A 14,949-nucleotide genomic window follows, 5' to 3' on the forward strand; every position below is an offset into this window, starting at 1 on the left:
TATTTGGGCCCTTTATTATACTTCTCTTGCACACATACTTGGACAACTTCAATACACACCCACATGAGTCCATCTACGTGATTACACTCGTATCACAATTTTAGTCAAAATTGAATATCAATTAGGTCCCTATTTACATCCCAATTTAGGTCCTATTTTTAAATACCTTAATCTCAGTCGTTGATCAAAGTTGATCCAACTACTGAGATCAACTTAATCTAATCTTTTCTTTTATATACCCAAAACAAAACCCTAAACCTATCCATTCCAAACAGCCATACCTCACAAGCTTTCTCTCTCTTCTTCCACTCTATCTCTCTAAACAACCACTATTTCCCATTGCTCCTTCCGTCAACCACGGACGCCGCCAGCTATCCCACCACTGGAGAGACACTCTTCTCTTTCCCTAAACTCACCAGTCTTCACCACTACTAACACTGACGAAACCAGTGCCGCCCCTTACTCTTTTCTCCTCTCTCCCCTCGTCCTCCTCCACCGGCAAACAACCAGCACTAGGCCCCATTAAAAACTAGCCACCAGCGATCAGCGAACTTCGATGCCCTCTACCCTTTCTCCTACTATGACTGGCAAAAAATACGATGAGTCATCGCCCCTATGCAGGCGTCTACCAGTCCATCCACGACTCCGATGGACCATGACATCGCATCAGTCGAACAATCGTCACCACCTCCACTGGTCACCGGCGAATCATGATGGATTCATAACAAATCCATTCAGGTTTGTGTCCTTGTTTAATTTAGTGCCTCAAATTAACATTATCATCTTCCTCTCGTTCTATTTCTTTTAACAACTTATTAATTTTGAAATTAGTGACATTCAATTTTAATTTTTTTATTTGATTATTTTAATTTCATGTTTGTTTGTATTCTTTAGTTGACATATGTTAAAAGCCTCATTTTTATCAATTTCTGCTAACCCTAATTTTTGAATTGGACAATAATTTTGTTTGATCTCTGAAAGGCATTGTTCTCACTTGTGGATTGATTGTTCTAACTATTATGTTGCAATTTCATTGTCAAATATTATCACGTATTTATTACACAATGGTGTGACTAAGTAGTGTTTTAATTCAATTAGCTATTGGATTGTTTGGATAGAGTTTGATTTTTGGCTAATTTACTCCATTATATCTGTACACTTTTAAATTGATCCTTCTCCCTTAATTTATGCATGATTGACTGTTTTTTTTGGTATGACTTGTTTCGATTAATATTTATCCCTCTTCAGTTTAAATTATAGTATTTAATTATGGTAAATTATGATTTGATTGATATTATTTCTCCTTAATTTAACATGTTACTTGTTTATTTATGAAGATTTTATGTCCATTTGTTAATTTTTGATATCCCTCTAAAATTTAGATGAATTTTCTTTATCCATTTATTATGATAAACTTGACTAATTTCAAGACAATTGATTCACTCTGTTATTTTAATTGATTCACTATTCTATTAAGGAAAAGAATTCCTTTGATTGGTTGAATATTTTTCCCTCTCCTAATTATTTTCTTTCTTTTTATAATTATTCCCTTTGGCTATATAAACACATCATTCTCCTCTCTTTGAGGATAACTTTCAATCATCTCTTATCATCCTCTCATACTCTTCTACACTTCTACACTTTTCTACACTACACTTGAGTGTTTAATTTTATTTGTTGCTTTTACTTTGGGATTGTTGTTCTTGTTTGCTCGTATGACTGTTATCCAGTTTTGAACATCCAATATTCTTTTATTATTTTGTTGTTAATCAATTAGTTCTCTTGATTGATGTATTAAGTTTCTTTTATGTTATTTTACATGACTATGACCTCACTTTGATTTACTTATTTTAAATGTTTGATGACATGAGCCTTTTATTCATTTTTGTGCAATTATTTTGTGACTTAGTGGGATGATCATGTTATTTGCTTTTGTTAATATGGCATGTTTTATCCCTCTATTAAATGTCTTCTCCACTAGAATGTTTGATTGTTTGTGAATCTGAAATAATCTTTACGCGTCAGATAACCCCTTTGGCATGAGCCTGCCGAGGATCCCGGAGATCCTTTGGATCTCGACAGCGCCAAGGACTAATTTTGTGTCGCCAAATATACATTTCAAATTTGGGATGTGTCTTTGTGTTTTCCTTGTGCTCACAGATTAAAGACGAATGGTCTGAAAAGGTAGAGTTGCCATGAATTTGAGGATCACTGAGGACTATCCAATCTAGCCCTTCTTAGTCTTTCATTTAATTCATTCATTGTTGGTCTGTAACTTATTGTACAAACACTGATATAATAATATTTATGGGACTACTTAGGGTGGGGATGTATGTACTACGTGAATCACCTAAGCAAAAGAATAATCTATGACTAATGATAAACTTGTGTGGTCACATAGAAAGCACGCTTTAAAGAATAATCAATTAACTTACGATATAATTTTATTGTGACGTGCTTTACGACGTGTTTTATTTGACATTGTCATTAATTTTAACGTTTTATTGTATCACCACTTTTTGTAATATAAAATCAATCTCGATGTTAAACAATTTTTTTTTCAAAGGCAATCTGTTTGGTAACATAAAGTTATTCCTTTTGCAAGTTAAAACAAAGTCTGTGTCTGTTTTAATAATTTTCAGCAATACAATTACTTTTCTAGCATATTAATATTAATTTTCAACATACAAAGTCATTTTTCAGCATGTTAAAACTATTTTTCAGCATGTTAAGATTGTTTTCCAGCATATAAATGTTAAACTCCAGCATGTTAATTTACCTTTCAGCGTTATAAAAAATACATTTTTGGCATGTTAATGGACTTTTCAGTATTAAGAATGTAGTAATTTTTCACACGTGTTTGCAATTTCTTAAACTTTCATTAGTTTATAACATGTTTTACACAAAATTAACAAGCATCACACTTCAATATATTTACTTTATTTTGACATATTTTATTTTAAAAACTTTACAACATTATTTTTAACGGTTTGACAATTACTTTTAATCAATAAACACTTACTTTTGACTTAGACGTCATGCTGAACTTCTTTTACACAATAAATTAATGCTCTTATTCTTTCACGCTTGTTTAACTTTGACATGTCTTCTCATAAATTTTTTCCGCATTGTAATAAATGTTTTGATAGTTATTTTTCAATAAACAACTATTGAACACTTAGATATCATGCCTATAGGTTAATGACACAAGAATAAGTTAATTATTGGTCTTTACATGTTCATTATATTAATCAACTTTAATTAATCGAGAGGCTAATTTGGGACAATTACGTTCTACATGACGTCCTACTTGTTATGCGTTTTGAGTCCTAGATTTATTTTGTCTAGACCACAACTTTAAAATTGCAAAGTCCAGTGCCTCTTGGACGATAGGCGGGACGATAGAAATTACTAAAGACGCTAATTTTATCCTTGTCATAGAATGCCTTTAGATTTAACAACCAGCCTAGGTGGGGTGGGATGGGTAGTCATTCAGAAGTGATGATCTCCAACATATTAACGGTAAGACTTATGACATTGTCGCTTGTCTAAGAATCCGGCCAGTGAGTCGGGTAATGATTAAACAAGTTGGGGCTCTGATCTGAATAAAATCAAAACCTTTTTTTAGATTTTCAAATTTACTTTTTTATTTACCTTGCATGTTCATTTATTTGGGTGGGTTAGTTTATTACATAAGCAATCCCCTTTGTTATAATCTATGTCATTTCTTTCTCCTCTCTTGTCTTATCATATGTTCTTATTGCTTTTATCACCTAGATAATTAATAATTAGAAATGATAAAATAACATGTGTTTATTTATTAATTACTTTATCACTTAGTTAATAATTAAGTTAGAAATAAGAGACCTTTATTTGATCACATAGAATCCCCACGTAAAATACGAATTCGATCGAAAACCACCTTTGTGGACCTCAAAAGATGCCTAACACCTTCCTTTTGAGGTAATTTGAACCCTTACCCGAATCTCTGGTGAACTAAGACTAAAACAACGAAATAGGTTCGTAGTTGGCCTAGACCGGTGCCCTAGCGCATCTTAATTCGTTAAGTGGCGACTCTTCACACTCTACCTTTTAAACAATCCCAAAAAGAGTTTGCCACGTCGAATACCGCTTTCCACAAGGAAAATGGGGTAAGACAGTGACAACGTAAACAAAGCTTGAAACTTAAAAATTCAAAAAGTCCAATTTGACAGAAACTTTAACATCAATTTTCCCCCCCCCCCCCCCAATCTTTACTCTCTCTCTCTCTCTCTCTTTGATTTTTAGCCCTAATTTAACCAAAATTCTTGTCAAATCAAAGAATAAATTTAGGGATTTCGCTCACACCTTTCTCGTGTAAGTATTTTTATGATTTGTATTTGTTAAGTTTGTTAAATTTTAGCATAATTTAGCTTTTAGGGTTTGAAATGTCACTGTAGGAGATGTGTTTTTGAGAACATTCCGTCACTTTCTTCATATACATTAAAGGTTGTAGCTTTTACCTTGTTGGTACATTCTTTGGATATATTCCATTTACTATTTTTTATTTCTTATCATTTGTTGCAGGTGACCTAAAAAATGAAGATTATTTTTACAAAATTTCACCATGAGGAGCCTTTTCCAATAATCTTGTCCCAACATATGTTAGAAATTGTGTGCCAAAACTATGGTATATTGATAAAAACCACTTTTCATTACTAGAATTGTTATATTATACCAGATAATTAGGGTATAAAACTGTCGGGGGGTTTATTACCAAGATGTATTAACTAAAGAGTTCAACTTAGTAAAAAATGACCGACATCTTCTAGAGCTAGTTAAAGACTTAAAACTTAAGGACTCTATTGACTTTTATGTCAATCATGTTTTAGATGAACCAATACTTGACCCTGATGGACCTGTGGGTCTTTTACCTGGACCTAAGGTTATAGATAGTGAGGGGGTGTTAGTGGATGAGGTTGGTAAAGGTGTTAACTTAGAGAGAGAAATTATTGGTGTTGATGAGAGTGTTAACAAAGAGAGAGAGAGAAAGAAAATCTATTGGCGTTGATGAGAGTGTTAACATAGAGAAAGAGCCTATTAACTTAGATGAAGAAAGGAATGATGTTAACATAAGTGGAGAAAAAGACTTCTAATAGAGTAGATGATGTTGTTATAGAAGATGTTAACCTAGAAAATCTTAATATAGAAGGCGATAAGGCTGATGTAGAAGATGTAGAAGATATTCACGTACAAGATGTTAATATAAAAGGTGAGATGCCAGATTACGTGAATAGTTATTCGAATCTTAGAGTTATTCCTTCATAATATGGCTCAGATATTGATGAGGAGTTGAGGTCTTTGAGACAAGAAATAAGAAACAACAAACAAAGAAATAAAAAAAACAAGAAAAAAGGTTGTTGAAATTGAGAAGTGCTTGTGGGAGTTTCTGGTTGTATGAATAGAGGCTTTGAGGATATTAAAAAGGATGAGGCTAACAAATATGCAGGACAGTTGAGTAGAGGTGAGAAGTATCTTGATAGTTTTGACAGTCAGAGTGAAGATAGTGAAAAGGAGCTAGATGTAGATGTTGTTAAAGGAGTAGATCTACCTAGAAGAAGGAGAAGAAAGAAAGTTAGGTATGATGAAAAATGTGAAGTTGTTGTGTTTGAGTTTGGAATGATATTTTAGGGTACAAAACAATTTTGAAAAGTTGTTGCAGATTATGTTGTAGAATCTCGAAGGCAGTTGAAATTAAAACCTAATGAAAAATATAGAATAAAGGTGAAGTGCATTGTACCTAATTGAAAGTGGTAGTTGTTTGCTTCTACTGATAGAGATTCATGTGATTTTATTGTTAAGAACTATAACCTTATTCACATGTGTATTCCTCTAAACAAGAACAAGATGTGTGATTCAAAGTTGATTGCTAGAAAATTTAAAGACATAATTGTTTCTCAACCATATATAAAGATTTTAGAAAATTAGAATTTGGTAAGAGAGGTGTTGGGTCTTTATGTAGGTAAAACTATTTGTTATAGGGCTAAATAGATTGTCATGAGGGAGAATATGAGTGATTGAAAGTTGGAATTTTCCAGATTATGTGACTATGCATATATGATCAAGAAAACAAATCCTAAAAGTTCTTGGTAGGTAAAAATTGATATAGAAACTGGACTGGGGAAAAACCTCTTTGTTTATTTCTATCTGTGCGTTCATGCCTTCAAGCAAGGATGGTTAAATGTGTGTATAAAAACTATTAGTTTTGATGGATGATTTCTCAAAGGAGCTTTTAAGGGTGAGTTGTGGGTTGCTATGGGAAAAAATGAGAACAACCAAATATATCCTATTGCATGTAAAGTTCTGGGTACAGAACCAAAACATAGCTGAAATTGATTTATAAGGTATTTGATTGCTAATCTAAATTGAAAACTAGTGAAGACTTGACTGTAATGTCAAACCAATAAAAGGTACCACTATTTAATCATTTTTCTTATTATTTGACTTTATTTTCCATTAAAATTCATGTTCTAATCATACTTATACTTATTATAAGATCTTGGTCCTGTTCTTATGGATCTGTTACAAATACGGACAAAGAATGTGTGCTAGACATATTTAAAGTAATTGGCATATGCATTAGAAAGGAGAAAAAGGAAGAAAACAATTTTGAAGATGTGCAAAAGAAAGCTTTGAAGTCAAGTTTAGAGAGAAGATGCAAACAATGTCAATCCTAGGTAAGAAGGAAATAATTGAGGACATTTTTGTTAATCCTTCTTCTTATTAATGTAGGTCATATTTCAAAACACATTCTAAATGTGATATTGTAGAAAATAATATGTGTGAGACTTTTAATTCTTGAATCGTAGATACTAGACATAAGTCTATAATCACAATGTTAGAGGATATCAAATATAAAATAATGAATAGACACGTTGATATTATCAGATTTGCTGAAACATAGATTTCAGACATTGCACCTATGACAGAAACTATTTTAAAAGATAACAAGGAATATTTAAATAAGTGTAGGGTACTATAGAATGGAGTTAATGACTTTGAAATTGATAATGTGGGGTACATATTTGTTGTTCACTTGAACAAGAAGTATTGTGACTATAGGTTATGGATTTTAAGTGGTATTCCTTGTCCTCATGCTATTTATGCTTATTATTACTTGAATAAAGATCCTGATCAGCATATAGAGCACTGTTATATGAAAGAAATCTTTCCTAAGTCTTATAATCATTTCATTCAACCAATTTTCAATATAAGAATGTGGCCGAAATCACAAACCCATCAATTGCTCCTCCAAAATCAAGAAAGATGTCAGGCAGAACTAGCAAGAACAGAAGGAAGAGCAAGGATGAGTCAAAAAATTGGGGCAAACTATCAAAAAAAGGTATCAATATGACTTGTTCAAGATGCAATCAAGTTAGCTATAACAAGACTATGTGTAAAAAGATTAAGCCTTAAATCAATTTCATAATAGTTAACAATTGTTCTAAAATTATCATATTTTTGAAATTTTCATATTTCTATTTGTCTGTTAGAACGGGATGAGGAATAGTAGAAGTACTCAACCTAGCACTCAGCCTCATTCTGCACCCTCATGCAATCCGCCACAGACAGCATAACCAAGTTTTATTTGTGGTGACACCAGTGCAATGCCAAGTAATACCCACACTGAAAGTTAGGTAGCAAGAGTAAGTGATATATGTTCTGCTGTTATATAATAATAATAATAATAATAATAATAATAATAATAATAATAATAATAATTAAACTGCTGAAAATATATTGCATTTATTGATCTTTCTACCATCATGAAATTATACTCTAGCATGTGGTATCATTTACACTCAAGCTCCACCTTTCATATATATGCAACTGCACAATCTAGCCAATTAGGATCTACTTATGCTAACACAGCTGTTGTGCCAAGAGCATCTCAAATAAAGGTGTCAAGTGGGCCTGGTAGAGGTCAAGGTGGTGTTGGTAGAGGTAAAGGTGAGGCTGGTAAAAGTCAATATGGTTCTGGTAGAGAAAGTGAAGGATGAACTGGTAGAGATCAATATGGTGCTGATAGGGGAGGTGAATGAGGAACTAGTAAAAGTCAAGTAGGGATTGATAGAGGATTGGGGAGAAAATAGCTAATGTAAGAGGAATCCCATTTGAAAGTGCAAGAAATTCTTTTTCTAGTCTAGTTTCATCTTTGTCAAACTACAAGAGGTCATACAATGTTGCCTCATTTGTTGCTGTTATTGAATACCAAAGGCCTACAACTGGTTTTGGTGTTTACTCTGGTCCAGCAACTGAAACCCAAGTGTATAATATATTTTTTTGTCGCATTCTTTATCTATAACTTTGCTTTCATTCAACTTTTCAATGTTCATTGATTTACAATTTTGTCTGATTTTATATCCTGGTACATCAAATGAATGGATTCTTTATGGAGGTATAAATTTAAATAGTGCTTCAGCATTCAATATAGATATTGATTTTAAATTTTATGGCCTAAAGTGAAATGAAAAAGATGCAGTCACTAGTACACAATTGCAATAAATGAAAGTAAATAAGAAAAACAAAGTGGATATAGCCAAGTCTTCTTCATCATTTGAATCTTCCAAGAAGTAGTTGATTTAGGAATGATCTATATGCATGATACTGTAACAAGGGTTATACTCTCAGTTTGAACAAATTGTGTTATTATTTTTCGAACAAGTTTTTCTTAGGCAGCAATTATGATTTTGTGGTATGCTGCAATAATACTATTGTGCTTAATGTTTAGCCTTTTTTATGTACTTTTATGTTGAACACCTAATTTAGTGATGTGATGCACTTTCTATCTCAACTTGGAGAAGTTAAGATGATGTTCTTTTAAAGTGTTTTAGTAGTTACAAATATTTGTGTTTTAGTTCATCTTTTAGCAATACTTTTAGTAGTTACAAATATATGGTTATGACTTGTTGGGTGGCAATATTTTGTTGAACAACTGGACACAAAGTAATTAAAAATGTGATTGTGATACAAAACATGGCAATTCATTCACATTAAACATATCAAAATGATACAACATAAAGACTGCCCAAACAACTCCACTATATACTAACTAGGATAAACTAATCAATACCCAATTAATTATTCAGTACCCAAGCTTAACTACTAGCTTACACCATAGGAAAGAAACACTTTACAGTAAGAACACAGAGAAGAAGCAGTAAAAGTCTATTAAATTTGAGATTTGCACATTCCTTATCAAGTTTAATTTTTTTGAATTTTTGCTTCAATGCAATCAATTTTTCTTCACTATCTTTCAACTTCTCACACAAAGTGTCCCTCTCTTCTTCAACCTCTTTGAGCTTTTCCTTGGGTCGATCACACAAATTTTCACCATCTTTAAATCTATTCATTAAGCTTGATTCCATCCCAAGAGATTGATGCTCAACAATCAAAAATTTTGGATCAATCCATCTAAAGTAGCCACATTCATCATTTTCCTAAAATGCAAAAATAGTTACATTATCAAAAATTCACCAAAAGAAATTAAAACTTAAATCTTTGAAAATGTTACAAACCTTTGAAACTTTACATTCAAAAAATCTACGACATGGATTTGATGGAGTCCTTGAAGTTCTCAAATGACAAAATTTGCAACAGTAACACAAATCTGGTACCTCAAGATTAATTGAATCTTACAACATTCTGGAATAAAATGAGAAAAAAATAGATTTAAGAGAAATATGAGAGAAATTATGAGACAAATGTGAGAGTGAAATGATCAAATGTGAGAGTGAGATGAGAGAAATTAGAGGAATTATGAGAAAATGTGGCTATGACAGATTAGATAAATTAGAGAATGAGAGAAATATGAGAGTGAGAATGAGAGAAATTAGAGTTTTTAATTTGGGCGTGGGGGGAGAGAAAGTTAACGTTTTTTAACATTAACTTTTTGCCATGTCAGATGACTTTCCACATTCACGTGCCCACATTGAGCGATTATCAAGCGATGTGTCATGTGGGCAAAAAAGATTTAGGAGGATCAAAATTTTGATTTGTTTAGGGCATGATAGGTATAAGTCTGAGTTTAGGGATTCAAGTAAAATTTCAAAATAAATTTAAGAAGTCATCGATGACTTAAGCCTACAAAAATGCCTTGGTCTAATATTTCAACAATGCTTGCACACCTTCTGTGGACAGGCGTAATACGTCGCAGTTGTTGTCATATAGATTTAAAACAAACTAAATAAGCCTTGCTCAGTAAACTAATAGGACAACATACTAATGTGCATAATGAACACACCCACAAGCCACTAGTCCATCTAAATTAAAGCTCTTTCAGGAAGAAACAAATTGTGAGGAAAAAAAAAGTTGTCCAACACAAAGAAATTGAAGAAAAAGTGATAGATTCATAGTGGAATGGTAGAACAATTAGATTTATATTTATCAATTTAGTAAATGCAATACTTTCACATAAACATTACTGTAGATTTCTCATTCTTGAATCTCTATGACTAAAATTCCTTTTTCGGTGTGTATAGATTTTTGAAGAATACAAACAAAAAAGAACTAAAACCTAATTGTAAATAAGTACAAAACATCATGACAGATTGAATGCTCACCTGAGATGAAGAAGAAGCTCAGTGGAGTTTGAATGCTCTGATCAGCATGAAGCTGTGTTCAGATTGCTACGTGCAGCAGGTGTCACAACGATCTAACACATATTATAAAGTTCTAGTTAAAATGACAAAGAAGCTCTTGGTGGTAAGCTGGCAAGAAAACCGAGAGGTGCTTGCCAAGCCACTTCTATATATTAAAAAAAATTATTATATTGCTAAGTTGAGGGGCTTTTTGACAACAACCTCTAACGTATGATCTTGTTTTAGTAAAATTAGAAGATAAAAGACCAGAAAAACATGGTTTGTCATAAAAAAATGTCACATCACCTTATATATTCTTATATATTCCTAGAAACAAAAATACCACTAAGGGGTGTGGTAGAATGAATGTGATTTCTTTATTCTTAGTTAGAAATTTCATATTCGACCATTGAGAATAGAAAACTCCTTTGATCATGAGAGCTTTCCTCTTCAACAAACACTATAGTACAACACAAAATTAAATTAATCAGATAATGATGCCAAATATATTCAAAATGAGATCTGGAAGGAGAGAGATGGATTTAATCCCTCAATCATAAATTAGAGGTCTCGTGTTTGAGTGTTGAGAATGGAGAAACCCTCCAATTAAAATATCATTGATAAAGAGAAGAGTAATAAAAAAAATATTTTTAGAAGTTTTAAATTGATGAAAACCAACTTTGAAGACATTCGATTCTAATATCAAAAAGAAAACCAAAGGAAGCGAGGGGTAGGGGAAGTGTGGGGTAGGATGGAGAGGGACGGTGGCGGTGGTAGGGGTGGGGTGGGAGGTGAGGGATATTACAAGAAGAAACATCTAAAACACAAACAAAAGGAAAAGACCAACATAACTTGTAGGATCATATTCTAAAGCTTCAAGTTCAAATCCAAGTTTTGATCTTCAACTTCTTCAACGTTGTCAAAAATAATGGGCTTGTCTAGCTTCTTGATCAAAGGCAAAGTAAAATCAACAGGGTCCCTCTCCATATCCTTGTTTGGTTGACCCCTCGTGTCTTCGAACATAGAACGAAAAAAAGCATGACCATTTCTTCTTAAAGAAATTTGAGAGTGTCCTTGTTCAGAATACAACTTAAAATGGGCCGTTCTTGACACGGAGGGACCTGCAAATTAAGTAATATAATATTGAAGTCAAAAATAAATTTGTAAGATGCATTTACTTTATATATATGTGAATTTTCTATCACACAAAGGAAAGTGATGGGATCAATGAGATCTCTCATCCTTACCTAGAGGTCTGATATTGAAATTCTAGGAATGCAAAAAGCCCTTTAATGAAAAGCGCTTTTCCTTTTAATAGATTACATGCCTCATAAATTTAAATTAATGGGGTTAAAATGAAATCAGATATATATATATATACATATATATATTCAAATTCGGTCTAGTGGGATATATGTAATCCCTCCACACTAAATTAGAGATCTCGTATTCTAATCTTAAGGATGAAAAAATCATCTAATCAAAAACGCTTTAAAATTCAAAGTTTCTTTTCCGCCTATAAGAAAGGTGATTTGGATAGAATTAGGCTAAATCGCCGCCCTCAAAGTGAATGAAAAATCCCTCTGATTGGGAGTGCTTTTCCTTATAAGAAAATTTTCAAATAAACTAAGAATTTAAAGTTTTTTCCCTCATCTAAGCAATGATTTTTCAATCGAACCAGGATGAATCACCACCGGTCCTATATAACAAAATATTCCCTATTCGATATAAATTTAAATTAGTCAAGCAAGTAACAACGAATATCAATTAAAAAAAGTGTAGTTCTGATGCAATAAAGTCTCCCTATGCGGAGATCTAGGAAAGAATCGAACCACAAGGGTTCATTCTACATAGCCTCCCCTTACATTTCTGCAAAGGGCTATTTCCTCGACTTAAACTAGTGAAACTTTACCAGCAACGAATACCAAATGATTATACAAAAAAGCTACAAAAATTGATTCATATATGGTCTTACCATTATGTTGTATTGCCGGAGTATTAACGTCTCTGCAATGAACCTGCTCAAAATGATACAATAACGTCAAAACATTAGGAAATATTCCGTCACAACATCGGCATGCAAATTCATTAGCATAAGCAGCCATGATTATTTTTTTTCCTTAACTGGGCTAACTTTAATAAAAAGTACACTTAATACTAGTGATTCACTTACTAGAACTCACTATAAAAATTTTGTGTATGAAACTAAAAATGGAGATGTATTTACGCACTTTGAAGTGGGACAATTTTGTGAAATAAATTACTCCTTATGTTTAAAAAAGAATGACATATTTTTCTTTTTAATCTGTTTTAAAAAAAATGATCCCTTTTCTTTTTTGGTAATACTTTAATCTTAACTTTTCACATGGCATATTTAGGACCACAAAATTAAAGGGCATTTTGGTGCATTTGACACAACTTTAATTTAAGGCCACAAGATTCAAAAATCGTCTTTATTTTCTTAAATTTTGTGTCAAGTCGAAGTAGATTATTCTTTTATAAACGGATGGAGTAATAGTTTTAGATTACTGTAATATTATTTCACTCAATTCACACAATACAATGTAAAATTTAGCATTATTTATTTTATGGGCATCAATAATTATTATAGTGAAGTTTTGGAACAACAGGCAAAATCATGAGCGGTTACGGTTAAAGTGGTCTTATCTATTGTTAAAGAGGAAAACTGAATTAAATGCGGATCAAATTAGATTGATTAATAAATTAAAATATATACTGAATTATGTATCAAATTGAATTTGAAATATTAAGATAAAGCAACTTATCAATTGTAAAAACCTTTAAAGTTCAATTATGGTTAGTTAGCTATAGTATATAATTAAAAAAATATTCTCATAAATAGATTGAATAATTTAGTTTAATACTTTAATTTAAGTAAAGGAAGGATGAAGTATTAAATTGATCCGGAGTTTTATAGAGTTTAACAGATAAATTAATGCTAACTTAGTGATATCATTCCTCATTATGTTGTTGCAATAATTAGAGTGCGTTATTAAATTTATTGCAATTTATATTATATTTTCTCCGTTTGCTTTTATTTGTCACTAATTTCTTAATTAAATTTCTACTTTTACTTGTCGTTTTTGACATATCAAGGGAAGACAACTTCTTTTTTCCTATTTTACCCTTAACATCAATTTTTTTTTTCAAATTAATTTTAAGATACAATGTAAGCATCATTTAATAGGGATATTATAGTAAAATAGTCATGTTATTAATTAATTGTTTATCTTAATAAGCGTGTCAACTCAAAATGTGATAAGTAAAATTGAACGGAGAAAGTACTTAAATGATATAGAGTATTTAATATTCTTCTAATTTTACTAAAATTATAAATAACTCAATTTAATACTCCTCATCTAGGGGTGTGCATCGGTCAATTCAGTTCGGTTTTATGTGTTATTGGTTCGGTTTATCGATTTATCGGTTTTCGATTTTTAAATATGTAAAACCAAGAATCAACCAATAAGATATTTTCTTATCGGTTTCGGTTTATTGGTTTTTGGTCCTTAACGGTTTGATTTTTGGTTTAACCAATAAGAAAATACTTATAAAATAGAAATAGTAACAACTAGCATAAAAAAAAAAATCTTAGTTATCGCCAAAATTCTACACAATGCATTTTAGTTTATAAGAATCTTCAAACTTGAACTGAATTTTAGTTAGAAAAAAATTAAATCCTAATTGTTGGAAGCTATAAATGCTTTAAGCTTTTCAATACGATAATAATCGAACTTTATATTGTGCCTTTGTTGCCCTGAATAGGTTAATACTTTGTGAATCACTAAATTGTGAATATGTAGTGCATATAATATATATATATATGCATACACATATCTATCTATCTATATATAGAGAGAGAGAGAAAGAGAAAGAGAGAGATTTATATATATAACATAAATAGGGATAAAATAATAACTTAGTGTATCCTTATTGGGTTATCGGTTAATAAGTTAAAACCGAAACCGAACCATTTACCCAATAAATTTTTTTATAAAATCAATAAAAAATCGTTAACCCAATAACATTTTTATCGGTTCGGTTTTTGCACACCCCTACCCCCATCTCATTTTAGTTGAGAGCACTCTATTTTACATGGCAATTGAGAACTCACAAACTGAATGATGAATTTACTATTTTACCCTTTACTCATATTAATAATATTCAATGAGAATAGGAATGAATATTGAAATTGTAATTGTTCACATTTAATGTGTACTTAATTGTAGGGATAAAATAAAAAATTAATTAATTCTATCCTGATTTAGTGAGTAAGCTACTAATATGGGACATTTACTTTTAGTCAGAT

At 31.5% G+C, this 14,949-nt stretch overlaps 1 long non-coding RNA gene across 1 annotated transcript; it reads right to left on the reverse strand.

The window, feature by feature from the left end:
* Positions 1-9,071: 9,071 nt before the first annotated feature.
* On the reverse strand, positions 9,072-11,752 carry LOC124895960. Its single transcript, XR_007052234.1, has 3 exons — positions 10,602-11,752; positions 9,558-9,684; positions 9,072-9,479 (listed from the first exon to the last, which is right to left on the reverse strand). It is a non-coding gene; the product is annotated as an uncharacterized LOC124895960 (long non-coding RNA).
* Positions 11,753-14,949: the final 3,197 nt, after the last annotated feature.

Source organism: Capsicum annuum, chromosome 2, assembly GCF_002878395.1.
Source record: "Capsicum annuum cultivar UCD-10X-F1 chromosome 2, UCD10Xv1.1, whole genome shotgun sequence".
Lineage (NCBI taxonomy): Eukaryota > Viridiplantae > Streptophyta > Magnoliopsida > Solanales > Solanaceae > Capsicum > Capsicum annuum.